The 27,657-nt window shown below is 41.3% G+C and overlaps 1 protein-coding gene across 6 annotated transcripts in view; it reads left to right on the top strand.

The window, feature by feature from the left end:
• Window positions 1–27,657, top strand: part of SERGEF (secretion regulating guanine nucleotide exchange factor) — a 103,953-nt gene that overhangs the window by 62,549 nt on the left and 13,747 nt on the right. The window lies entirely within an intron of this gene.

The raw sequence follows: 27,657 nt of genomic DNA, 5'->3' as shown, positions 1-27,657 counted from the left end.
CCTCAATACTGAACAAGCTGGCTGCTCCTCATCTATTCTGTGCCACAGTCATGTGGAACCTCCGGCCCCTGGGGCTAATTAGGCCTGGCAGGGGTCCTAATTTGGTCTGCCAGGCCATTTCCCCCAAACCATGCCCAGCTGCCCAGCACCTGACATCAAAAATCAAGCAAATATCTTTTATTTTGACAGGGGAACATTCACTGTCAAGCAGATAATAAGAAATTTAACTTTATGAACTAATCTGCATTTTAGTATAAGGAGGAAAATTCTATGCATTTACAATTTTTGTTTGGCCTACAGCCAAAAATGTGACTTGTTATCTTAAAATAAAATAAAATAAAGCTTTCTAATCTCTGCAGCTCCTGGCCTTGTGTAGCTTTCCTCTGCCCTCTTTCAGTTTTCCTGATCTTGCTTTTCCTCAATTGCTCTCATTCCTCTGCATCACTTCCCATTGTTGAATCCTCATTTGCTAAGCTGCTCCAACCAGTTTCCCTTGCCTTGCTGTTTTTATAAGCCCACCACTCCTACTTCCTAAGCCAATACTCCTTTTGCCTCCTAGTCCCCTTTTCATGCACTGCCTCTCCCTAAGAACTGAGCAGTTCAACAAATGGAAGACCAAAGCCCTTCTGCCTGCCTTGGCTCTCTGATGTCAGGGCAGTTCAGCCAATCATTGCCATAGGCATTACAAATATAAGCTCCTACTAAACTCCTACTGCACCACAATATAGATCATATATCATAGGTTTAGGAATGTAGTGCATTAGTTCTTTGTACTATGCAAAATCTTAAATCATGCAATGGGTGAACATCTTCCAGTTACTAGAATCTAGTACACAGCCAGCTTGACCTGGCGGCTAGAATAGTAGGCTTAGGACCTGGAAGACATAGAATCATAGAATAGTGGAGTCTCCTAGTCCAGCCCCCTGTGATGCAGGAATCTCAACTAAAGCATCCATGACAGATGGGCATCCTACTTAAAAAACTCCAAGGAAAGAGAGTCCATCACTTCCTGAGGGAGTCTGTTCAACTGTCGAACAGCTCTTACTATCAGAAAGTTCTTCCTTACAAGAATCTTCATTCTTTTAATGAAACCATTGGTTTGGGCCCTACCCTCTGGAGCAGGAGAAAACAGGCTTGCTCCATCTTCCGTGTGACAGCCCTTTAGAAATTTGAAGATGACTATCATATCTCCTCTCAGTCTCCTCTTTACAAGGCTAAACATACCCAACTCTCTCAACAATTCTTCATAAGATTTGGTTTCCATGTTAATGTGTGGCCAACTTTTCTACCTTTCTTCCATCCCTCATCCCACTGGGAAATTGCTTTTAAGGGATGAGGGGACTTTCCAGAGTGGCTTTATGATACCCCCATGAGCAGAAGTCTCTTCTATTTGCACAGTGGTGCAAGCAATTGCATATGAAATATTATTAGTATCAGTTGTTACATTGTTGTTGTTAAAAACAATTATAAGAAGAGAAAATGCCACTCCAACGCAGCAAATCTTTGTTTTCTTTCTTTAAAGGAAGGTAAAGGAATCTTTGGCCCATTGAACCCACAAGGTCAATTTCTTTTCAATTAAGTTCTAGAGTTCTAGCTATGTTATGGTAAAAAGCATCAGCCCAAGAAACACTCCTAACAGATTATGAAAGGCATATTTCCATGGCAGAGTGAGCACCAATTGGGATGCAAGGCTGGAACTGCCTGATGGACAGAGCTCTCTGCGATCCTGACAGTGTTATTTAGATGTTCGTGGCAGCTTTGTAAAGCAAGGGACGTGATCATGCGTCTGACGTGCGAACCCTGGGGACTTGGAAGACTGTCACTAGGAGATAATCATAAATTCTCTGTTTCTTTTTCATACTGCTCTAATAGTTGGGGGGATCTTTTAGCATAGCACAGAGCATTAGTGTACAGCAAGAAAGCGCAGCATGCCATTCTATTACTTTTATCTATTATACATGATAAATTCTGCTTCAACTGGGTCTGCATTGTAAGAGCTTCCTGGAAGACCAGCATGGAGGCATGTTAACAGAACTCTCTCTTTTCTCATTGCACTCCTAATCACATCCATAGGTTGTAAAAGGGCACCTAGCAGGGATTCTTCCTAACAACCATCGATTATTTATTCATTCTAGCATTTATGTGAGTTGGCCATAGAAATTTGTCTCTAATCACTGTGTATTATTTCCTTGCTAATGTGAGTTTTTAAACAGGGGCAGGGACAGCCATTCAAGATCCAGGGTTCAGAAGTCCTTCTACAATTATACAGTGTTAACTAGGATGTAAGCTGATTGAGACAACAGTAGAGCTGTTAAAAGCTACAGTGAGCACAGGCAAATGCAAACTGATCAAAAAGCAAGAGTTAATAGGTGGAATATCTAAATGCCGAGTAAATTAACGGAATGCAACTAGCTGAGCACAAATCGGTACATATATAAGAGGTGTCAGGCTGATCTGATCACAGCACAATTTAGACAAATATGACAAATGTGAAATGAGCAACATTTATGCTGGCTAGCTCCAAGGAGCGAAATGAAAAAAGAAGTCCTGGCAAAAAGGCTTGGATTCATCCTCATTTCCAGGCTAGTTTTGCAGTTAATTATCCTCTCTCCACCCTAGATACCATAGGTGCCCTCATTTAATTGTACGCTTATTTACTTAGTATATAACTAAAAAAAGTAGGAGAAATCATTTAGCCTAGAGGTGGAGAACCTTTGGCCTTCTAGACAGTTGGGTTTCAACTCCCATCAGCCTCAGCAAGCATAGCCATTGATCTGGTATTTCTGGTATTTTTAAACTCTTCTGTTGAGTCAGTTTTATTTTTATGGGATTCCCGGGTAAAATGCAAACATGGAACCCAACTATATATTGGCTCCTCTGCTTTGGAAATAAAATGCTGAGATGAACCAAAAACATCCCTCTCTTGAAAAAAGCCAAGGGGAAAACACACAATAGCATAAATGCATAGTGTGTACAGGGTTGTTGCTATTTTTGCTATACTAGAGTTATTCCCCTATAGGAAACACATCATTTGTGAAGGGCCTTTATATTGGAACCAATCTAGATTTTCAATGGGAAGCTAATGGGAGCTAGTAGAGGGGAACTCAGTAACAAGATTAGCCTTGGTGGTTTCCGCCTTCCTAAATGCCTGTAAGTCCTGCTAATACAGCAACCACCAGCAGTTCAAATCTGTGCATTTCAGTGAATCATAGAATAAGCCTGGGAGCAGACCATCAGAGTAATTTAATCTGAAGTTTTATATAGGTTAAGTCAGAGACACTTATTTAATGAGTATTTCATGATGCTTGGAACATGCTGTCCTCTTCCCATCACATTGCTGTTTGCTGGTGTTGGAAGCTATATTATCACGGTATCTTTCAGCTACGGGAAATGGGCCTGTCCCTTAGAGGTGAGAGAGTGAAGGACACGGGTCTATTCAGTGACTCAGACCCAGAGAATGGAGTTTACGGGAACCTAATAAGGGGTTATGATTGGCAATCTATTCAGGGCTTTTGGGCTGTTCCGTGAGTGATAAATCTTTGACTCGTTCTGTAGGTTTTTGAAATGATAGAATAAGAACATAAGAGATTGCTCAGATCAGGTCGAGGGACTATCTAGCCCCAGCATCCTGTTCTTTCTGTGGCCAGCCAGATGGCGGTGGGAAGCCTGCAAGCAGGACATGAGTGCAGCAACACTCTCCCCTCCTGCAGTTTCCAGAAACTGGTATTCAGAAGCATACTGCCTCCAGCAGTGGAGGGTAGAAAATAGTCATCACGCTTAAGAGCCATTGATAGCTTTGTGCTATATAACTTGCTCAAAATTGCAGGGGACTATGTCTCATTTTCCCCTTCATGGATCACTACCTTGCCGTGGCTAAGGGGCTTGAATAACTCAGAGAAGCTATGAGCTATGTTGTGCAGGGCCACCCAAGATGGACAGGTCATAGTGGAGAGTTTTGACCAAACATGATCCACCTGGAGCAGGAACCGGCAAGCCACTCCAGTATCCCTGCCAAGAAAACTCCATGGACAAAGACAACAGGCATAGAAAAGTTATGGCGCTGGAAGATGAGCCCCTCAGGTCGGAAGGCATCCAACATGCTACTGAGGAAGAGCGGAGGACAAATATAAGTAGATTCAGAGCTGATGAAGCGGCTGGGCCGAAGCCGAAAGGACGCTGAGTTGCGGATATGCCTGGAAGCGAAAGGAAAGTCCAATGCTGTAAAGAAAAATATTGCATAGGAACCTGGAATGTAAGAACCATGAACCTTGGTAAGTTGGATGTGGTCAAAAATGAGATGGCAAGAATAAATATTGGCATCCTGGGCATCAGTGAACTAAAATGGACGGGAATGGGCGAATTCAGTTCGGATGACCATCATATCTACTACTGTGGGCAAGAATCCCGTAAAAAAAATGGAGTGGCCCTCATAGTCAACAAAAGAGTGGCAAAAGCTGTACTAATGATCTCGATACGAATCCAAGGCAGACCTTTTAACATCACAGTAATCCAAGTTTATGCACCAACCACTGGTGCTGAAGAAACTGAAATTGACCAATTCTAATTATGGTGCTGGAGGAGACTGTTGAGAGTCCCATGGACTGCAAGAAGATCAAACGTATCCATTCTTAAGGAAATCAGCCCTGAGTGCTCACTGGAAGGACAGATCGTGAAGCTGAGGCTCCAATACTTTGGCCACCTCATGAGAAGAGAAGACTCCCTGGAAAAGACCCTGATGTTGGGAAAGATTGAGGGCACAAGGAGAAGGGGACGACAGAGGACGAGATGGTTGGACACTGTTCTCAAAGCTACAAACTTGAGTCTGACCAAACTGCGGGAGGCAGTGGAAGACAGGAGTGCCTGGCGTGCTCTGGTCCATGGGGTCACGAAGAGTCGGACACGACTAAACGACTAAACAACAACAACAAATGTCTCATTTTGCATCTTACTAACTTTTATTATGTGGCTTTCATTACAGGGCTGAGACAGTTCTAATAGGACCCTTATAACCATGTGCCACCCTACTTAATTTTCACTATACTTAGTTGACCGCTACTTTACATATGATATGCTTATACAACCTGTGTAAATTTTCATAAATGAAATTTGGTTTTCTCTATTGCTACATATGCACATCTATGAAATCTGATGGGTACTGTGGCTTTGAAACATATACACACTTGGTAAAACAAAGAAGCAGTGCACATGGGTACACTTTTTCCTTACGTGAGTATGTTTGTGCAGGGAAATTCACCTGTCATTGCCTTAAGATTGTTTTTGTTAAGTTGAGTCCTCCTTCCCCAATTTGGTCCTAATATTATTTGCCTGGTGCACTGGGCTTTCCCTCTTATGCATTTTATATAAAGTCATGTCCTATTTGCTTATATGTTTATGAAATACACAGAAATATAAAATGAACAGATTTCAATGCATTCATTTTAATGAGTTGTGGTTTTTGCCTATTTTGGGCAGTTTTCCAAATATATATATATATATGTTTTGTTCTCCATTTCTGTAATGTAATTTTCCAGCTGCCAACAGAATTATCTTTCTATTATCTATTAAATGCCAATATTTAATTTTCTGATTTTTATTTCAGAACTCTAAAAATTCTGCTTGATTTAGCTATTTTAAACTCATTACAGATGTACATCTTGCAAAAATGTATCGGATAGCCAATCCTCTATATTACCAGACAATAAAATTGTTACATAGTAGTTCATACTGCAGGGGGAATAGGAAACAAGAGTGTGCTCCTTTGCTAAATCTCTACAGTGGTACCTCGGGTTAAGTACTTAATTTGTTCCGGAGGTCTGTTCTTAACCTGAACCTACTTAATTTGTTCCGGAGGTCTGTTCTTAACCTGAAACTGTTCTTAACCTGAAGCACCACTTTAGCTAATGGGGCCTCCTGCTGCCGCCGTGCCGCTGGAGAACGATTTCTGTTCTCATCCTGAAGCAAAGTTCTTAACCTGAGGTACTATTTCTGGGTTAGCAGAGTCTGTAACCTGAAGCGTATGTAACCCGAGGTACCACTGTATTTATATAACTCAATGAAAAGCACACACTTTAATTTATTCACGTTATTTAATATAGTCTAAAGATTAACATCTTTATCTTTCTGCTTTATTCATATCACCTATCCTCTTGGAATAAACTTTTTTGAGCTCATGCTGCTTCAACACTTCTCAAAATATAGTTCTTCCCACCACCCCCAGACCAAGAATATAAAACCTCTACAGTAGTAGGAGAAGGGATCCCAGGAGTGTTGTGTAAAGATATATATGTAGGTGTTGGTGTAAGCATGACATCCTGTACCAGTTTTGCTTTGTGGTAGAAAATTTTAGGGGAAGTTAAAATAGCTGCCTGTCATTATTTACCTTTTTTAAAATAAAAAATAATATGTGTTTTACAGTTCTGACAATGGGCAGGCATTGACTCAGCAGAAATTCTGTGTTCAGTGAAATGCCCTAGCCTCCTTTCAGATGAGGGCAGGGAATATTAAGTGCCACAACTTGTGCCTTCTTTGGAGAGTTTTCTCAGTTAGCCATCACAGACCAGATACCCACAAATATATCTTTGTGGATATAAGCCGTGATAAAATAAGCCAGCAACATGCAGTTGACAAGCTTGCATTCAAAAATGTCCAATGCCCTCTGGTTCCTCATCACTACCACACCCTATTTGTCAGTGTTTTGACAGCGACGGGATACCATTACCAGCTAGTTATAAGAGACAGATGAGACAGATGTACCAATGTGCTTTCCCCCTGTAGCAAAATCTTGTGGTGCCTGTCATTTGTGAGTGGAATGATGGTCTTAGTGTCACTCAGATGTCAGTTCAGTTTTTCAGCTTTTGATGGAAGTTGCTGAGGAGCTGGAACATGACTGATTAAGCTTTTTGTGCGTTGGCCTATTATGTAACACTTCTCCCTAACCCACCCCCATCCTGAACCGAGTAGATTATTGATGGAGGTTTATATAATTAGGCGTAGTGTGGAGAAGAGGGATAGTTTTTTCTCCCCCTCTTATAACACTGGAGACTCATTTGCATACTTCCCGCACCTAATTACAATCATGTGATGAAGAGGAAGAGCTGCATTCCCTGGCCCTGGCCTCATTGATCTTCATGGAGTGGGAAGCCTGCTCTATGTGTGGTGGCTTCCCATGCCATTTAAAATCCTAATTGCACAAGCTTCTACCCGCAAATGTAATTGCCTGGCAGTGCATACCTACATAGAACTTGGGCTCATCTAGTGAAGTAAGAGAAGAAATCAAAAAGTAATAAAAGTACAGTTAAGAATTAATATGAATATCTACTTCAGTTTTCATCCACAGGTAAACCATGGATCACCTGAGTGGATCTCATGGACCACTGGTGGTGCACAGACTTCAGTTTGGGAACTTTTCTGTAAAGCAGATGCTCACTACCCACTAACTCAGGATAACACTTCATGTATCTGACGAAGAGGACTCTAGTTGACAAAAGAATTAATCTTTAGGATATCACAAGACTTTGTCTCCCCCTCCCCCCACAAGTAACATTGCTACCCTTCTGAAAAAAACAAAACAAAAACCTAATTGGACCCTCACATGTTGTAATTGGTCTTTCATTTTATATTCGCTGGTTTCTTCGAACATTAAGTGTTCCTTTTTGTGTCCCAATTATTATTTTATTCCAGAGGGTAACTCTGATGTTAATTAACATCACTTTGATTTTCCCATCAGAGAATGAGGTTTTTATGAGCCTCTCCGCATCCTCCTTTGGTCTCCTACTTCTGTCATTACAATTTGGCACAGAAAATTCAGCTGGATTATAATGCTCTAAAAATAAAAGTCTTTTTACAGACTGCATGTCAGGGACAGGCAGGAGTCTGAGGAGGAGCGGGGGATGTTCAGGCAGGGGAGCAGGAGAATGATCCAGGGGAAGAGGCCAGCAATTTGTGGGCTTCTGTGCCACCCGTGAGGCAGATGCCGAGTTGGTGGCCGAGGACAGTCAAGGGGGAAAGACCAGGCAGCCTGAGATGGGGTAGGGGTGGAGGAGACGGGAGAAGAGTTGCAGGGAGTCTTAGAAGCAGAAGACGTTGCATCAGTCCCAGAGATAGCTATGCCTCTGGAATCTCTCCTGTCCACCCTTCCACTGTCTCTACACACGGGCGGGGGTGTGTGTGTGCTTAAATTGACAGGAGCAACTGGAGCTGCCACTCACGAGTTATAGGGTGCTTGCACGTACTGTGTCAGACAAAGGGGTTTAAGTAAGCTGAAAGGGGCATGGTCACGCTGTTGCCCCAACTGTCTGGGTCAGAGGACAGGGACTGGCGGACGAAGGTGGGAGGGGGGCAGTCACCTTGGGTGCCATCTTTGGGGCATGACATCACGCCCGCCCCAGGAATGCTTGCCGCTTGCTGTGCACCCCCCGACACGTGCCATGCCCCCTAGGATGTGTGCCAGCCGCGCCCCCGGGTAGCTTCACCACTGAGCGCAGGACTGTAGAGGTAGATCACCAAGGCAGCTGGTTAGCAGGGGGTGTGTACAACTTTTGCACCTTCAGAACTGATGTAGCCAAGTGCTTTGCCAGAAAAGAAATAAACTTCCAAATACTTGTCCTCATTGGGCTGGGCCTGCCCAGGACATTGCACCAAGTTTCTCTTAGGAAGTATTTATTTGAAAATGGAAATGCTATATTCTGCTCTTTGCTCTGACATTCAAAAGTCTGAAGTCAACAGAAGTCCAAAGGAGTGGAAGTATATATGGGATTCTCTAGGCTGGTATAGACAAAAGAACCAGTGGCCTGTGGATAAGTAAGGCCTTTGAACCTACAGTACGCTCCAGTTCACTGTAATCATTACTGAGTTTGTTCGGAACAACAAAGTACGATAAAAATAGAAGGAATGAAAGGGGTTACAAATGGTTACAAAACCTGGGCTGTGGTTCTGTTTTTCAAAGAAAATCAGAAAAGTACCTGGAATGCAATATAAGTGTTGGCTAGCTTGAGATAGCTCTCAAGTCTCCATGCTGCAGTGGAAAAGCAACTGCTGCAGTCACTGCTAGTCTTACCTGGAGGAAAGCTTCTTCCAGATATGGCAATCTGTCAAACCCAGCAGGACAACTCATCTGTCACGTCATCTCAAGGGAAATTGAATTGCTTATATTGCCACAACTCCCCAAGTATCTTGATCCAAGTGGTAAAAGGTCGCTTTTCAGTGACCTATACATTTATTTTGTAAATGCCAGAAGTGACTGGACTGTTGCTCAAAGCAGTGGGGTAAAATATGCAATGCTACTCCATTCAGTATTAAGTCTGGAATCCTAATCCCTGGCTAGCTGTGGCAGAACTTGATGGAATGATACCACCAACTCTCAGGTGGGAGCAGTTTTCATCGTGTGATGGCAGCAGGGTCTGCGCAGGAGCCACACACAGAGCCTTGCTCTGCACACAGAGTCGTGCTCTGTTTTGGTGTTTTCTGCTGGCTATTGATGGTGGTAGCTTCCACCATGGCCGGATTTAGGTTTGATGAGGCCCCAAGCTACTGAAGGTAATGGGGCCCTTTAGATGTCCAGCTGTCCTTTGTCAACATATTGTTGCTGTTTTTTGTGTTGAATATATGCTATATGGTAATTTATGGACTTAATAGGTATCTAAAGCCATTTGCACATAACAAAAAGCTAGCATTATTTACATCATTTTACATCATAGGAGCCCACACAACACAAAACACTGTTGCTGTATGTAGGTTTTATTTTATTTTATTTGTTTTTTATCTTATATTTTGGAAATGTACATCCAGCCCCCCCTTAATTTTTTGGGGCCCCCAAGAGAGTGGGGCCCTAAGCTATAGCTTGTTTAGCTTATACGTAAATCCGGCACTGCTTCCACCCACCATTTGGGTGGGTACAATGGGGCACTCCTTTCCAGTAGAGCTTCCCTATCAGTAATGGGGATTCCCCAGTGATGGAGGCTGGAGAAGCAGAACTGGGTAGATTGAGGGTTTGAATTTCTCCACGAGAGGAGTTTTTGTGTGAAACTGCATTTATGTTTTACTTAGCACAATATCAAAAGTTGGCATTCTTAAAAGAGGAGTGGCAAAGTGACCTTACTGTTAGCAAGGTATACAGCCAATCGGATGCTTAAAATACTGTCCAGTAGCTTTCAAGGATCCTGAGAGTGCTGCAGCTGAAAATGTGTCCCTTCTATGACACTTCTGAGTCTAAGGATGACAGTTCTAAGTGGAAAATGTGTTTATATGGGGGGGAGGGAATCTTCAGATTTGGTCAGATCAGTAGTTAATGTCTTAATTAGTGGCTAAGAGTGGCTGGGTGGGTATAAATGATATAATAATAATAATAATAATAATAATAATAATAATAATAATAATAACTATTATTACTGTGTTGAGTTTCAGAAATGTAAGAGGAAAGAAGAGCACATAAATCTTTTGAACTGGCATGTATTACTCATAAGTAAAAGTCTGAAGCAGCCACGGGAAAAATTTTATGCATTATTATACCGCCCTTCATTTGAAGATCTCAGGGCGGTTCCTAGCATAATATACAGAATAAAACCACAAAGTACATAATAAAAACAAGAACAAGAACCAAACGTACCAACTTATTCAACCTACCCAGTATTAATGGGGATGTTGGTCACTTGTGGCACATGAGATAAGACTGTTGTTCTCTGAGGATTGGCCAGAATTTAAAATGGCCAGGATAGAGAATAGAGAGATAGAGGCTGTGGACTGTGGGCACCAGTTTTTCACAAAGTTTGTTCATTAAATATTTGGGGGGAGGGGCTGTGAAGAAGATGTTTCCCCCGGAAAAAAAAAGTTTGGATTTGATATCCCGCTTTATCACTACTTGAAGGAGTCTCAAAGCGGCTAACATTCTCCTTTCCCTTCCTCCCCCACAACAAACACTCTGTGAGGTGAGTGGGGCTGAGAGACTTCAGAGAAGTGTGAACAGCCCAAGGTCACCCAGCAGCTGCATGTGGAGGAGCGGAGACGCAAACCCGGTTCACCAGATTACGAGTCCACCGCTCTTAACCACTACACCACACTGGCTCTCACACTGGACCAAAGTTGCATTCTTTGGGCCCTGAGGGGATTCACAATAACTAGCCTTCCCTATTGGTTAAGGAAAGTGAGGCCTCTGGTTTAACTTGTTTGTTGGCATTTTGTATTCATTTGTAACTCAGTATCTTTTGTCAAGATTTGCCTGGAGCCATGCTGCTATGTTTCAGATGTTAAAACCGGCTCATTCAGGGGATGTTGGTCACTTGTGGCATGTGAGGTAAGGCTGCTGTATTCCAGGACTGAGAAGCATGGGGGAGAAATCTTATTTTTGACTTAACAGAAAATCACAGCCATTGAGATATTCAAAGAGCTTTTATCTTAATTGGTTTTAACAGACAATTTAGTTATGGCTTAGTAGAGTGGGCTGTTTCATAACCCAGATGGCTACAGAGTTATTAAGTGCTTCCTATTCAGGACTTGTGCTGTTCAAAAGAATGCTTTTAAACATATTTATGAAAGATAGACATAATCATACATACCTTGGGAAATTGGAGTACCTGTAAATTGCTGATCCACAGGTAGCAATTCTGCTAGGCCTTTCTATTTCTGTTGCTGGGATGTCAGTTATTCCACTATGTTTAAAAACCCCCAAAACCTACAGAGGTAATTATGTGGGCAACACTTGGTGATATCCCAGAAGGCAGAATGCAATAGAAAAGGGTTTTGAAGCATCTGAGAGCCTTAATCTTGACTTCTTTTTCTCTGAAAAGACTTTGTAATGTTTTCCTGATGAAGCAGTACCTTCTCACAGTTGGATTCCTGTCTCCATAAACCACAAAGCTTAATGTACAAGCTGTGAAGAACACAGCTGACACATGGTGACCTGAGCTACCTTCCACATGGCAAGGCACTCAGTATATTGCTGGCCTAAAATCAAGAAGAGCAGATTGCTCATTTTCCCTCAAGACATCCACCAATTTTTATTTTTTTTCAAAATAAACAGCACCACTGAAGTCTTAAGTGACCTTATTCCTACATTAAGCAATATCTGCCCCCACAACATCTTTTGACTTTGCAACCCAGGGTCACTTTGGGTGAATCCAGATATTAATGCATCTGCCAAGTGGAACTTAGCTGAAGGTTAAAATATTCTTTCATACTAATATGAAGACCATTTAAAGGCATTTGCACAGGTTTGATGTGTAATGGTAGATTTATTGTGTGGTTTTCATGCCATGGGCATTCCGTCTTCATGAGGACCTTGAAACAAAGGTCAGTGACTTTGGTTTAACTTATACTTGTACTTTTCCAGCTGTTTTCACAATTAATGAACAATTTGATCCCACGGTCATTCTAAGAACAGAAGTGGAAAAATGTACACAAATGAGAGCTGGTGGGTTTTTTCAGGTGTGTGCGTGTTCCATTGGGTTGCCAACTTGGGTTGCCAACAGAAACTAGTACTGTTAAAAATCAGTCATTGGAAAGAAAATTGTACTCCAAATCCATCGTTCCCATGTTTGAACCACCTCCAGGCTGGTTCTCTTTGTTATTTCTTGTTTGATCTCATGTGTGGAGTTGTGCTGCTTTTTTCTACTCATCTGTTGTTATCTTGTCTTTCACATAGTAATCTCTTCAGGAAAGGTATAGAGTAGTGCCCCACTGTGATTGGCCCATAAATGCTGCTATAATGCAAATATGTAACATTGAATATGGCAGCTACATGAAAATATCAACTTTTTATAAGGCTGTTTCTAGAAAATTCCTGCTAGTTTTTGCAGTGTCTGACAATTAAGTATCCTAAAAAAAAAATCGTACTCCATTTAATAACATTTCCTTGACACAATGATTCTTAAAATGGCTTGCTTTTCGACACACTGCTAAGAGAATCAGGGAGATCCACAGTGGTTCACGTCAGACCTGGAAATGTACCCACAATTCCCACTGCAATTGCATAGAGAGATCTTCCCTTGTGATATTTCTGAAGTTAGTAATTAACTACTTTGAAATGTGAATTTGCTCAGCTCACAATACTCAGGTGAATGTAATTTCCCTTAGACGTTTAGAATTCCCTCAGAAATTAAAATGAGGTTCTGTGCATGTGCAGGATGTGCTTCTATTTTAAGGCTGCAATCCTATACTCATTTACCTGGGAATAAGCCCTGTTGAACTGAATAGGGTTTACCTCTGAGGAGACATGCATAGGATTGTACTGCCTGACCCTGAACATTAATAATAGTAATAGTAATAGTAATAGTAATAGTAATAGTAATAATAATAATAATAATAATAATAGGTAGGTAGCCATGTTCGTCTGCTGTAGTTGAATCAAAATAAAAAAAATTCCTTCCAATAGCACCTTAGAGACCAACTAAGTTTGTTATTGGCATGAGTTTGTTATTGGTATCTGAAGAAGTATGCATGCACACGAAAGCTCATACCAATAACAAACTTAGTTGTTATCTAAGGTGCTACTGGAAGGAATTTTTTAATAATAGTAATAATGTGTATACCACCCTTCATCTGCTGACTTCAGGGTGGCTTACAGTATAAAAGCACCTCATTGTCAGTGCTTGCCTGATATCTGTAGATTGTATGTACAATTTTGTACATACAAAATTATTTGTACATACAATCAGTACATACAAATTTTATGCAAATCCGTGGCCTGTTTTGCCCCCCCCCCTTTTATGACATGCTTTCTTTTTCTGAAAGAAACTGGGCAGCTTCTTCTAGCCATAGATATCCATGGGTACTCTAGGGACTCTACTACAACATTTCAGCAAAGACTATGAACTTTCTCCAGGTGGTTCCTTTTGAGGCTCTTGCCCAGATTGTGTACCACCTTCAATGGAGCCCGAGGAGATTCTCTGAGCATGTCCTTTTAGGAGTTGTTGTCTGAAGACTCTATATGGCACCTCAAAATGTTCAAAGATGGTGCTGCAGGATGGGAAGGGCAAGGTGGACAATCTCAGCTTCCAGGCTGCAGGGGTTTCTATTTCTGCTCTCCCCAACCTGGAAGGACATCATGATTTTTCCAAGAGGGATTTGGACTGATGAAGTGACAGTGAATGGATTGATGCTAACAATTCCCTCCTCTTTCCCAGCTCACATCCTTCCCCTTGTCCTCCAGGAATTTTCATGGGCTTGCATGCAGTTCCTTGGAGTCTTAAAACCAACTTTTTGAGGATGCCTGAGCTCCGTGCCACTCAGTAGTGGTCCCTTCATTGTGGAATTCCTCTGCCAATTTGAGTTTTCAAAGTCTACTGTTGTTTTGGTTTTTAAGGGGCTTGGAGGGACATTTTTCTGTTGTAGTGACTTCATAAAGGTAAAGGGACCCCTGACCATTAGGTCCAGGCGTGGCTGACTCTGGGGTTGTGGCGCTCATCTTGCTTTATTGGCCAAGGGAGCTGGCGTACAGCTTCCGGGTCATGTGGCCAGCATGACTAAGCCGCTTCTGGCAAAACCAGAGCAGCACGGAAATGCCGTTTACCTTCCTGCCGGAGCGGTACCTATCTATCTACTTGCACTTTGACATGCTTTCAAACTGCTAGGTGGGCAGGAGCAGGGACTGAGTAACAGGAGCTCACTCAGTCATGGGGATTCGAACCACTGACCTTCTGATCGGCAAGTCCTAAGCTCTGTGGTTTAACCCACAGCGCCATAGGGCCTGGTTAATTGCTGTTAGGGACACTTCAAAACCTTTTTCTGTTCTTTTACAGTGTGTGTTGTTTTGTTTTGACTGAAATCAGCTATTTCAGTGGTTTTAAAGTAGTCATTTTATTGTATTTTGTTAAATTGCACACACTGCTTTGACAATCCTTTCAATTTAAAATGTGGGGTGAAAATGAAATAAAGCAAGAGTCTCCAACAAGCACATCACACGCAGCCCACAATTTCACAAATATTTTATATGCGCGTGCACACCCAAACCAAGTATGTCAGGTAATGTGCTTCTAATTTCTCACCTTTCCTGAAGGACCAGATGCAGATGGCAACAGATGGGTTAACCTTCTTAATGCTGTGTGTGCGGGCAGCTCAGTGAGACTGCAGTGGGCAATGAAGCAGCAGAATTCAATTTGCAGTAGTGACCTAAGAAGGGCTATTTTTAGTAATAAAATAGGTCAGGGGATGCACGGTAGTACAGACTGATAAATGAGCAGTCTTCCCCCTCCTCTCAAGGGGCTTGTTTCCTCTTTTAACAAGGCAGCTCCGAAGTGGAGAAACCAGATTAAGTATCATCACGTGATCAATGTTTGAATTTTTCATTGTGAAATCATCATTGGGAAAGCACTGTGGTTTCATTTTCAAACTCGGAACAACACAGAAGCTAGGTAAATGCTTGTTTTGGGTTTTCATGAAAAGAAAAACAATATAATCCTGGTTGATGTTGCAGCATTTTTTTAAAGCTATGTGAAGCACCATTTAAAAAATGTGTGCAATGCACATAGCAGGCAGGTCTTGATTCTCATTGCACTGGTTGGTTTGCTGTGTTTCCTTCATCTTCTTTGGACCATGAAGGCTAGTTTCTTTTTTACAGCATGTGAGAAATTTCATTACTGTATATAGAAGCCTGTTTTTTAAATCTAATGCAACTCATATATCTTACACATTGGTTAAAGACTCATTTTGAGCAGTGTGAGAGGCAGATGGTATAAAAGGCTTGGGTCATCATCATATTGTAAAGATGTAAAGAGACTGCTTTGAAATTGACAAGATTGAGCAGGCTGTCTGAAAATCTGTGTTGTCACTGTTTTGCCCTATAACAGGTCTCCCATCTCTCTCCTTCCTGGCCTATAAATGTACTTTTCAAGCAGTTAATCAAGGCAGATAGACACAAGGAACAGTATTTTGGAACACAGATGAATCACTTAACAGTGAGGACTATGATATTAAGTTTTGGTCGCTGGCACTTGGAATTAGCTTTCAAAATGACTTAATGTGTTTGATTTGCATTTACTTTTTCTGCACAGTGTTACAGTTGCACTAGATGCAAGGAAATTGGCTGGACATCAGGGCAACTGCATACAGAATTGAAACCAATGAGAGCCAGCTAATTTTTGACAATCATCTAACACATTTTAAAATGTCATTTGCCCCCCTGGAACCCTATTTTAGGAAAGAGGAATCTGGAGGAACAGAATTGTCTTAACACGGCTTGAATCATGAGTCAGTTTATATCTGCCAAATAATTTAACACTCAGAACTTTGCTACAAGTCACTATCAAGCTAGTTTTCAAAGTACAGACTTAATACATCTGACACAATCCTACCATCCAGGTCAATGGACTGGTCTGTTTAAAAACATGCCAGCTACTCTATCCTAGGGAGTTCAGGCATGTGATTTGGCTAGTATCAATTGCACCCTTGAACTCACCATCTTTATAGATCTGATGTGTGCTGTGGTAGGCAGGTGAGTTGTGCACAAATGTACTTTTTATCATTTCAACACTATATTTTAATTACTCCCCCCTTTTGTGTCTCAACACTTGTATAAATGTTGTTTTCTTGCAGCACTAAAAAGATCTCCACCTCAAAGAGCTCTTTGCCCGCTTTGATAAAAGCAAACTGCAAGCTTGGTTTACTATAAATATAGTCATCTCAAGCACTTTCCACCCTACAAGCCTGTCCCTTCTAACTCATCATATGCACTGTGAATTCATGACAAATCATGATCAGCTCAGTGCACCCATCCAAGAGCAGCCAACTCTCCTGCTAACGTGTGCTAACACACACATTCATTATCCATGTAATGAAAAGCTCCAGCAGGAATGCTCTTTTCTTACCCACCCCCTGACTTCTGATGCCTTAGGGTTGTAGTGCAAAACATAAGCATTTCTGTGGTCCATCTTTGTCTGCAACTGAAGACTCCTTGCCTATGCAAGGGAGTGGAGTTTTCATTCACAAATTGGTATTTACAGCTACAGTGGTACCTCGGGTTACATACGCTTCAGGTTACACACTCCGCTAACCCAGAAATAGTGCTTCAGGTTAAGAATTTTGCTGCAGGATAAGAATAGAAATCAGGCTCCGGCGGCGCAGCAGCAGCTAAAGTGGTGCTTCAGGTTAAGAACAGTTTCAGGTTAAGAACAGACCTCCAGAACGAATTAAGTACTTAACCTGAGGTACCACTGTATAACTAAAGAGTCTCCTTTCTCTGGGCTTTACCCCCTCCCCCATAGACACAGTAAACTGCTGTGTACTCTGCATATATGTTCATAACCCCGCTGCCGAAAACCCTTTACAAACCATTTCCCCTAAAATTGAAAATAAAAATCGCAGGGCATTTTTGCAGGCTCAGGTGTGATTTGCCCCCAAAGTGGTACTGTCCCAGTTGATGGTATTTGCCTCTGCTCATTTTTCCCTGTGGAAGTATCTTCGTATATAATAAAATGTAGTTGTGTTATATTTTATAGTGTGGGATTCATAGTGAAAAGGTTCCACTGCTGGGAAGATTGGAAATGGACAGAATGCCCTTTCCTCCTTGGCAACTTGACTGCTTTAGTCCTTTGGTAACAGGAGAGCAGGAGTTGGCACTAAGGCAAGGGTATTCTTGGACTCCCAGCTCTGATGTGTCCCTCCTTGGTGGCTCTACTGTCTTTCCTATAATAGCAGTGGGGTCTGCATGGTCAAGAGCTACTTAACATTGGAGTTCAGGAAGTTTCTTAGGGCCTGGTTACACCAGACCCAATTAATGTGCTTAATTCCCTAATGAATTAAAGATATAGGAGTTTAGCATCCAGAGCTAAACTGCTCTGGGTGTTTCTCTCTTCTTGCTTGCCTCACAGGAAAAAAAAAAGGTGCACTCAGCAGATAGAAATCTAAAATGCATAATAAGATTCCCCCCCCCCCCCCAGACAGGGAAGAAAATTGATCCTTTCTGGCGTTAAAGACCCGTGATTTATGAATTACAAATGTGTCTCTGGAGGCCTGCTTGTATATTAAGAGAGTCCTAATGAGAGCCTTGTAACTATATCCTTGTTGTGTAGCCTTTTTTTTTTGCATTTTGTGAAAGCCTTGTAGTGTCTCCTTTTATTTTTTTGTGGGCATGCTGATGTTTCCATTTTTGTACTCATTCAGCCACTGTTACCAGAATGGCCATTTCTACCAACCCATATCTCTGTATTCAGGGTGGTGCCGTTTGGGATTAGAGGGGATGAGAACATTCCTGTCACAAGCAATGGCATTAGATTATGCACTGGCTCTCGTGACAGGGCTTGTAAAATTCACATTGCCCATGGTTCATCCTGTGGGCTTTGATGCATCTCAGGATAGAACATCAACAACGAATTAGTGTCTCTTTTGATGAATCTCACTGCTAGGTGCATTGCTGTAAGGTGTTTGCCAGAGAATGAGGACATTTCCCAAATACAACTGATGGACAATGTAAGCAGCAAGGACCAATCTGGACAGAATCTCTCTATTTCCTAAATGTTTATCTCCTATATTTATCTTCCATATTCAAACTCAGACTATGAATGTGATTTAGATTTAGTTGGTGTCGCTTGTTTGTATCAGTGCAATTGAATGTTGAATTATTGGAATGAAATTTGATATGTATGTTCAGGTCAAGACCCTGTTGTGTGTTGAGATAATATATCCTCTTGACCTCTGAACCAATTTTCATCGGGGAGAGGGACAAGAATGCAGAATACTTTGCAACATGCTGTATGGCTTTAAGACTGTGCTATCAGACCAAAAGGTCTATATATAAATCTTGAATTTCAGCTCAGTTGCCACCAGTGTTTATGAAGGGAACAGTAAAGATGTTAGATATCAGAAAGGGCATGTGCCAATCATTGGCATATATTTTTGGCTTGGAAGGATACAATTTCTGAAGAATATGTGGGGTAAGAGGGTCATATATACATATGCATTAGAGTTACCCTAAAATAATATCTTACTGAGCTATGATTTTTAAAGAAATTGCAGTACTCTTCTCCCCACAGCTGGCAATCCTTAACATCTGGGAGTAGGAAAATGAGAACTTACTGTGTTCACTAGTGTCAGGGGTTCAGGAGCAGAGGCGAGGGAAAGGGAGGAAACAGAGAGTGAGGGGGAGGAGTCCGAAGAAAAGATGAGTGATGACGACGACCCGAGATCTCCGAGTCTTTCCAGTGAATCAGAAGATTCACAGAAAGGAGCGCCAGTGGCCAGAGCAAGGGGGGAGCCTAGGGGGACACCCCAGGAAGAAGGGTCCAGAGGGGGTTCAGAGAGCAGCAGTTGGAAATCGGGGCCAGCGTCCCCAACAGAGCGCAGTGGAGAGGAAGGGCGCCAAGTATCGAGCTCTGGCAGCTCGCAGCAGGGGGGAGGGCATGAGTCAGGAGTGGCCACACCTCCATCGGGGAGCGAAGAAACGGTCAAGCGGAAAGTGGAAGGTTGGGCGCGCGCGCCAAGTTCAAATGCACAGGAAGGCGGCGCAGTAAGCAGCCCGGAAAGGGAGCCAGGTCCTAAAGCCCGGCGCAAGGAGACAGAAGGGTCCGGGGGGTCAGCGTCAGAAGAGTCCAGGAAGGAAGAGACCACGGGGGGCAGAGGGACCCAGAGCAGAACGGTCAGGCGGAAAAGGTGGAGTAAGGCTAGGGTATTAAGTTGGTGTACAGGGGGCGGAGACTCAGACGGAGCTTCGCCGGTCTAGCTTATAAGACGTAGAGCTGCACGCGGCAGCTTGAAAATGGAAACTGTAACTCAATAAAGACTTTTATAAAGTGAACGCTGGCTAGCGTGATCCTCTGTGAGCTAGGATCTGGAAGCAGCTCTGACAACTAGTATCATTTTTATTCTTGACAGCTAGGCTATGGATAGCTAAAAGCTGGAAATTAGCAGAAACTTTGACACTTGAAGCATGGCTTCATAGAATCTGGATTGTTGCCATGGCAGAAAAACTGATATGAAACTGGCCAAAGGGAAAGCAAAGCCAATGGATTTCTTCATGGTCTGACACCCTTTAATGGACTGTAGGCAAAAACTGGACATTTCACATGTGTTCTCTCAGCTCTGGAATGAAAACTGAATTCTCCCAAAATGATAATTAAAGACAATTATTGCTTAACTGGAAGAAGTAATGCACGCAATACACTTGGTTGAATGAGGTGACTGGGATTTAGATGGGGTGTTGCATATTGCTGATCTGATTTATTTGATTGATTTCCAGCTTCATGTTTTCATATGGTTCATTTATGTGTTATTGTATGTGCATTGTTATCTGATAATTGATATTGGAAGCTATCTTTGATGTTATGTTATAATTTTAATTTGCTGGGGGGAGGAATGATATAAGAATGCATTTTGGTGAGCACATTCAGAACACAGTTGTATTTCAGCTTTGTCTCCCATATTAATTTTTCAGGGGGGGCAGAAACCCATAAAACTCACTGAATATTTGAGTACTGAGGAAATGCAGTGTGATTGTGACATAATTCTGCATTTAGAGTTGGAATACCTGTGTGACCTCTGCACCCATTTTCAAGGGGAAGAGGAACAAGGTGAAATAGATTGTAAAGCAATCTCTGAAGTAGGCTTTACTCATTATATTTAGATGTGCCTGAGGCCAGGTTCTTGACTGCAGCTGATATGAATATCCCTTTTCTTTAAATCCATATCTATATCTATCCACCTGTATTTAAAAAAAAAAATTAAGTGAGAACATCAGAGCATAAGGATGGATAAAAAAGATGATCCAAATATTCAAGTCTACTCGGTTGCTATGATTGATTATGGAGTGCTATTACTATTAAGATCTCTGAAAATGAGTTCCAAAGTTAATGAGGGGAAACCATTTGTGGATTTTTTTTGCTACAGAGGACAGTTGCATAAAGGACAGAATGAAACAATGTCTCTTGCTTACCCCTATGCCTGGAACTTCTTGAAATACAGTGGTGCCCCGCAAGACGAATGCCTCGCAAGATGAAAACTCGCTAGACGAAAGGGTTTTGCAGTTTTTGAGCTGCTTCGCAAGACGAATTTCCCTATGGGCTTGCTTCGCAAGATGAAAACGTCTTGCGTTTTTTGCAAGTTTGTTTCCTTTTTCTTAACACCGTTAATACAGTTGCGACTTGACTTCGAGGAGCAACTCATAGAACGCGGTGTGGTAGCCTTTTTTGAGGTTTTTGGTGATTTTTGAAGCTTTTCCAAAACTTTTCCGACACCGTGCTTCGCAAGACGAAAAATTCGCTAGATGAAAAAACTCGCGGAACGAATTAATTTCGTCTTGCGAGGGACCACTGTATTTGCATGCTTCCACCTCTTCTTCCTTTCCTTCATATTACTTCTCATATCCCACTTTTCCTTGATGCCTTTGACTTAAGACCCTAATTCTTACCCCCAACTGAATCTAAATATTAAATCTAAATATGTATTTTTACTTACTTATAATTGTCTCCTGTTACTTTTGCTTCTCTCTCTTTCTTATTTTCTTTGTAACCCGTCCCCCTGGCCAACATTTGGACTGTTAGCACGGTCAGGGGTACCTTTACCTTTACGTGCTATAGATATAACAGAGTTATATAAACTGTAAAACACAATGAACACCAGTGACATTGTGCATCATCACCATCATCATCATCATCATCACTATCATCATCATATTGTGGCTTTGAAAGTCAAGAGGGACAAATCTCTCAAAAATGCTTGGGAGTTTTCTAAAACTAAAATATTAGAAGCTCAGCTAGAAGGTTTGTCACAGATCAAGGAATGTACCTCCAGGGCCAAGACAATGACAGTGTGGTTAAAAAGCAAAGTAAAGCTATTAGAGGCAAGAAGGCTTCCTTAAAAAAATGAGTCTTGTCCAAAAGACAAAAAGGAATACAAACTTTGGCAAAAGAGAAGAAGCAAGGAGACAATAAGGGATGCTAAAAAAAGAATTTGAGGAGCATGTTGCTAAAAACCTGAAGACCAACAACAACCAGATCTTTAAATACATTAGTAGCAGAAGACCAGCTAGGGAGGCATTTGGGCATTTGGATGACAAGGGAGTTAAAAGTACTAAGGGAGGATGAGGAGATTGCAGAGAAGCTGAATGAATTCTTTGCACCTGTCTTCACAGCAAAAGACATGAGGTAGATCCCAGGGCCTGAACTAACTTTCACAAACAAGTGAGGAGCTTAGATAAATAGTGGTGACACACAATTAAGTTCTAAACCTTATTGATAACATAAAAACCAACAAATAGTTGGGTATGAAAGGGCACCTGACAGGGCTCAAATATGAAATTGCTGGTCCTCTAACTTGTCCCTAAGATCACTCTCCATACATGAAGAGTGGGGTTTCCTGGAAAGGTGGGGTTTTTCTAAAGGTGGGGTTTCCTGGAAATTACAGGTAGGCTAGCTTAACATCTATTCCAGGAAAACAGGTGGAAAGCATTGCTAAAGCTAGAATTGCCAAGCAAATAGTTTCTACCTTCTAGCTCTCCATTGAATGATTCAACCCTAAACTGGTGATTACTTGAGAATTTTGGGTTTGCTCCTATATTTGCCGTCCAAACCTGTGACTGGCTTCAGGTATCCCGGTACTATATGTATATTTTTGCATGAAGTGTCCTAATATTTTTTTCGCAGTCAGGAAATGTTGGCATCTGCAAGTTGTAAGTTGTGCCTATGATTTTAGAAACTGCACAGTAAACCTTAAAAATGTCTCCCTTGAATGGCATATGGAACATGGGGAACACCAAAATATAAACGTAATTTGGGACCTTTCTAAATAAGCATTTAATACAGGACTCTCCTGTATAATGTGGGCATGATATGTTGAAAAGTGTGGTACACAGAAAATCTTTTTCTTATTTTGATACTCTTGTCTGAAAAAAAGCATGGTGTAATTTCTAGATTTTAGAGTTGGCATAAAGGTTCAGCCCAGGCTATTGAACCTGCTGTGCAGAGAAACAGCATTTTGATTAATAGGCGGATTCAAGAATCCCAGTTGCACTAGGTATATTAGAGACAGGCTTATAGATCCCTGCAGGAGATCTCCTCCCTAGATTTCTTTGGAGAGTGAAAATCGGGAGGGAAGGTATTAATATGACCTCTCATTATTTAGTTGGCACTGGATGTTGGCATTTCTCTTCTTGAGAAAGCCTGGAGAATTGGCTCAGCTTGGATTTCCATACCGCATCAAAATTAATCCTAAAGAGAAAAGAACAACATTATTAGCAAGCCTGTTCATGCTGATACCTGGATGTCCTGTCAAGCTTTTGTCATGGGAGTCAACATTTCCTGTGATGGTTTAAAACCCAAACATTTCTTGAAAGTACTGTCTTCCAGGACGCTCAAAGCTTGCATGGGTTGTTGGAGTCATGAGGCTATTAGAATCACATTCAACAAACCAGAAATAAGCAGTCTTTTCTTTAAAAGGTTTGGGGGTGGGGGGGAGAGTCCCTCTGAATATAAGAGCGGCCAGACTGCATCAGGCCAAAGGTCCCTCTTGTCTAGTAGCCTTCTTCCTACAATGGCAGCCAGGCGCATCAGGAAGCCCATAAGCAGAGTTTGAGGCTAATAACCCTTTTCACTTCTTGGCCTCTCCTCAGTCAGCTGACTCTGAACCTGCTGAAGGAAAGGTGTCCATTCAGTGGATATTTAGCCAAGCTTGCTGTACGGATTAGAAGGTTGCTGTTTTATTTGATGAAAGAGGGCTATAAAATCAAATAATGTCAAGACCAATACATTATTAATGAAATTAAAATTGTTCTGTAGCATTTTAGAAATCCTGTTAATTATCTCAGTGATTCTGCTGCAAGGGCAGAATGTGAGAGTAGGCTTTATTTTATTTTTAACCAAGCGCTTAGGAAAAATACTACATGCTTTTCCTTACTATTTTACCTGTAAAACAGAAATAAATAAATAAATAAATAAATAAATAAATAAATAAATAAATAAAATCATTTAAAATATGAAAATAGATTGCTCTGCTTTCTGCAGCTTCCCACTGCCTAGTGGCCTCAAATTAATTCCTTAAGAATCAGTCCCCTGTGCACAATAACCTAGCAGTAAGCTCAATTGAACCTTAGTGGGATTTGTGCATCTAGAACGTGCAATAATCAGGACAGATTAAGATGGATTGAAGCCTTGGAGTTGTATTAATTTGGGTGAGAGGGAGCAGGAAAACCTGAATTCTAGATTGAAGCAGGCAGATAGCATAGAGCAACTCAGAATCAAGAACAGTTGGGGGTTTTTTAAGCAGAGCTACAGATATAAGGTGAATCTTGGAGCCCACACAAACCTCTACTGTTTAATATTAAAGCTTCTTGTGCTTCCAGATTTATGGTTGCAAGGTCCAGTATTTAACCAAAGGGGTTTTCTTTCCTTTGATTCCTATAGGTGAAGTAAAAAACAAAAACAAAAAGTGAATGAAGCAAACTTTGGGAAAGGTCAGGCAATAGGCCCATTCTATTAGCCACCTACAATTCATGGATATATGTGATATCTCCGTTCATCAAAGAGCTCTAAATTAGGTTTAATTTATATGTGATCACACATTGGATATTGAGAAATATTCTGTAATGCTGAACAAAACGCACACATCACAATAAACACTCAGCTTTCCAAGTTCCCATGGATGTCACTGATTTGTGCTTTCATGCATTCCTCCCACCCCCATGACTACTACAAGATTTAGGTTAAACAGCCAGAACAACCTTTTAGGAGCAGCCCAGCAATGGAATGAGCTGACAGGGGGAGCCATGGAAATCTTTGGAAAGTCAAGGGAAATCTTTGGAAAGTCAAAATTGAACAAGCACCTATCACAGATGATTTAGTTCTTAGCTAGTCTGTTTTAGAAAAAGAGGTGAAGTAGATGAGCTGTTGAATCCTTCTTTGTTTGTGAAATGCCACCTGAAATTGTTCTGTTCTATGGCAGTGCTGAATGAGCTGGATCGTGATCTTCAGTGGCCAAAACCAGCACCGAGTTATGGCATTCAAATAATGCTCAGGATTGTGTTGCCGGGTGATTAAAACTATCTACGAATGTACCCTTTTAAATAGAGGAATGGAGGAAAGGGTAGAACTGCAGTTAAAGAAATGGAGTAACTTTCATAGGCATTTCACATATTCTGTCTCTGCAAGGACTCCTACTAAAAACAGTGAATGCCTTTTGCATCTATTAATTTAGCCTTTTAAATAATTTTTTTCTGGGTGAAAAATCCATCATAAACTTAGAAATAGACAGTGCATATGAATGCATGTCCTAATTCTCTCCAAATCAAAGGCCAAGAGCAGTAATTATCTCATTCTGAGATTTTACACCCAGATATACTTTTAAATTAGGGAGGAAAATGGATACAGTTAAATGCAAAGGGCATGAGCTAATGTCCTCCTCTGATCTGAATGCGGGAATTCAGTTGAGCGGCTTGGAGTATGGTGCTCCTGTAAAAATTATACCCTAAATTATTTGATAGGCTTGTGATTATGGCCATTACCTGGAGAGCCACGAAAGCCCTCACATTGAAAATATGACAGAAACACTGGACTGAATCCAAAGTTGCCTCTGAACAGGTGCTTACGAGGGTTGGGGCCTCTGGAGCAGCAGTGTGCTTCTGGGTGGGGATAGGTCCACAGGAGGAACAAGCAACTAGGGAAGACCACCTACCATTTCTTCCAGTAGGGAGGGAGCCCCAAACAGATCTCTGTGTGTTCCATGAATAGAAGCGCGTCTGGTCATTGAATGGCCCACCTGGATCCAACCCATTATGAGTTAAATTTCTGAGTGGCCACGTATTTCCCATTTGTACGCAGTGAACTTCATAGCCAAGAAGGGATGTGAAATTAAATCTTCCAGATTCAGCACCTCTTCCACTCCTCCAAACAGGATGACATAAATATGGAACAGCTAATAATTTTGCTTGAAGCAAACAAACATCTGCTTGGCTATGGGTGGCAACTTTTCAGAAGTAAGTGCCCAGTCAGGGTCATGTTAGTACAATATGTTAAGGTGCCAGAGCATCTCAGGCTCTTAGCTATAATTTTAGAGCATGTTTCCTGTTGGCTGATGACCTCTTTCAAGTGCAGATCACAGCATAGCTTGAATACCACTGTGTGGCTGGCAGCTACTCTTTGCTTATTTCTAAACTGCAGAAGTTTCCATCATCTGCTCCCTGGTTTAATCCCTTTCCTGTTTCAAATCCTCTGTGTATAAAATTTCCTCTTTTGATTTATGGACACAGAATTGCAGCTGTTTCACCCCCCTTCTTTTCCTTTTTGAGGACTTTTCTTCATAAGTGTTTAGTATCCCAAACAAGAAAACATACAACTAATTTTACAGTCAAGAGAATATGCCTTTTATCTTCCACATTTTCTGAAGTCCTTCTAACTCAAAACTGAAGCATATACGGTAATTTACGGTTTAGCTATCTGTCTTAAAACTTGCTTATCTTCCTACACAAATAAGCACAAACGTATTAAAATAGGGTGCCCATAATGGCACCCTATTTTCTTCATTGCCCCTGGAAGCTGAAGGCAGTGGTAAGTCATCATGTTCCATAAGTTCCAATAAACATTTGGGCCTTCAATCTGCACAGTGCAACAGCTCTGCTTGCCCATTTATTAAAACACACAAACAAAGAAACACTACCTGCCAGTCACCTCAGAACCTCCCCACGTCTGAGCCATTCAGTTTACCATAGAGGAAAAGAGGACACCATCCTGGGCTGCACTGGTAATAACCAGACTGTCCAGTATGAAAGAGGACAACTAGAACTCTAGGTTTTGGCAGCAGCCCTGTGATCTTTGAATGAAGGGCAGTGTAGAAATTTTACACACACTCATACATACAGCCATGGCTTCCTTTAACTGAGGAATGTGCATATTTACAAGGCCAGTCTTCAGCAGGTTTCATCTAATGTCTCGCTTGACAGATTGCTTGCTGTCATTTTCACTTTTCATGTTTCATTTTACTTCCATTGCATGCAGTATTTTCCTTTGGGAATGAGTTTGACTCACCTTGGCAAGTCTAAATATAGAGTTGTCTGCATTACAGGAACATAGTACACATACATTTGTACAACACAGTTTTGTTTGCCAGATATTCCTCGCAGTATATGTCTTCTGCAAAACAAGCCTTTTCTTCTCCTGGCTCTTTTATTATGAACAGAATTCAGAATAATATTTTCAGATGCCAGGCCTTTTGTTAACCCATTAAGGATCTGATTAATTATGATAGCATTTCCTGGGTGATGTGATTTATGTCCCTCTCACTTTTAATGGAAAATGTAGATTACTCCTAACCATTTTAGAGATAGTCAACATTAATTACACTCAGAATAGACTTAAGTAATGTTGGATATCACTCAGTGTAATTTCACCAAATTAAGTTATTTCTGTTTAGTGATTATTGCTTTCAGACATTTTCCATATTGCTTTCCATTTCATTTTAAAATGACCCCTCATCTTGTACTTTACATGATTTACAGCCCATCCTAAGCACATATTTCAATGATACTTTTTCTAAATAAATGTTTGTTAGGATTGCAGTTGTTTCTTGCATCAGCTGTGTTCTATGTTTGCAACAAGGAACTGATTTTTGATGCGTTTGCATCTTTCCAGAGGCCTTAATTTATAATTATGTTTTATCATGTAGTAAAGTGGATAAATCACTAAGTTGTGGCCAAATGTTCAGTTAGTCACAGTGTTCTGATCCAGATTATAACAGCTGGAATTAAAACAAATT

This window comes from Podarcis liolepis, assembly GCF_965112155.1.
Source record: "Podarcis liolepis genome assembly, chromosome: 1".
Classification (NCBI taxonomy): Eukaryota; Metazoa; Chordata; class Lepidosauria; order Squamata; family Lacertidae; genus Podarcis; species Podarcis liolepis.
This window is presented reverse-complemented; position numbering and strand designations above follow the sequence as displayed.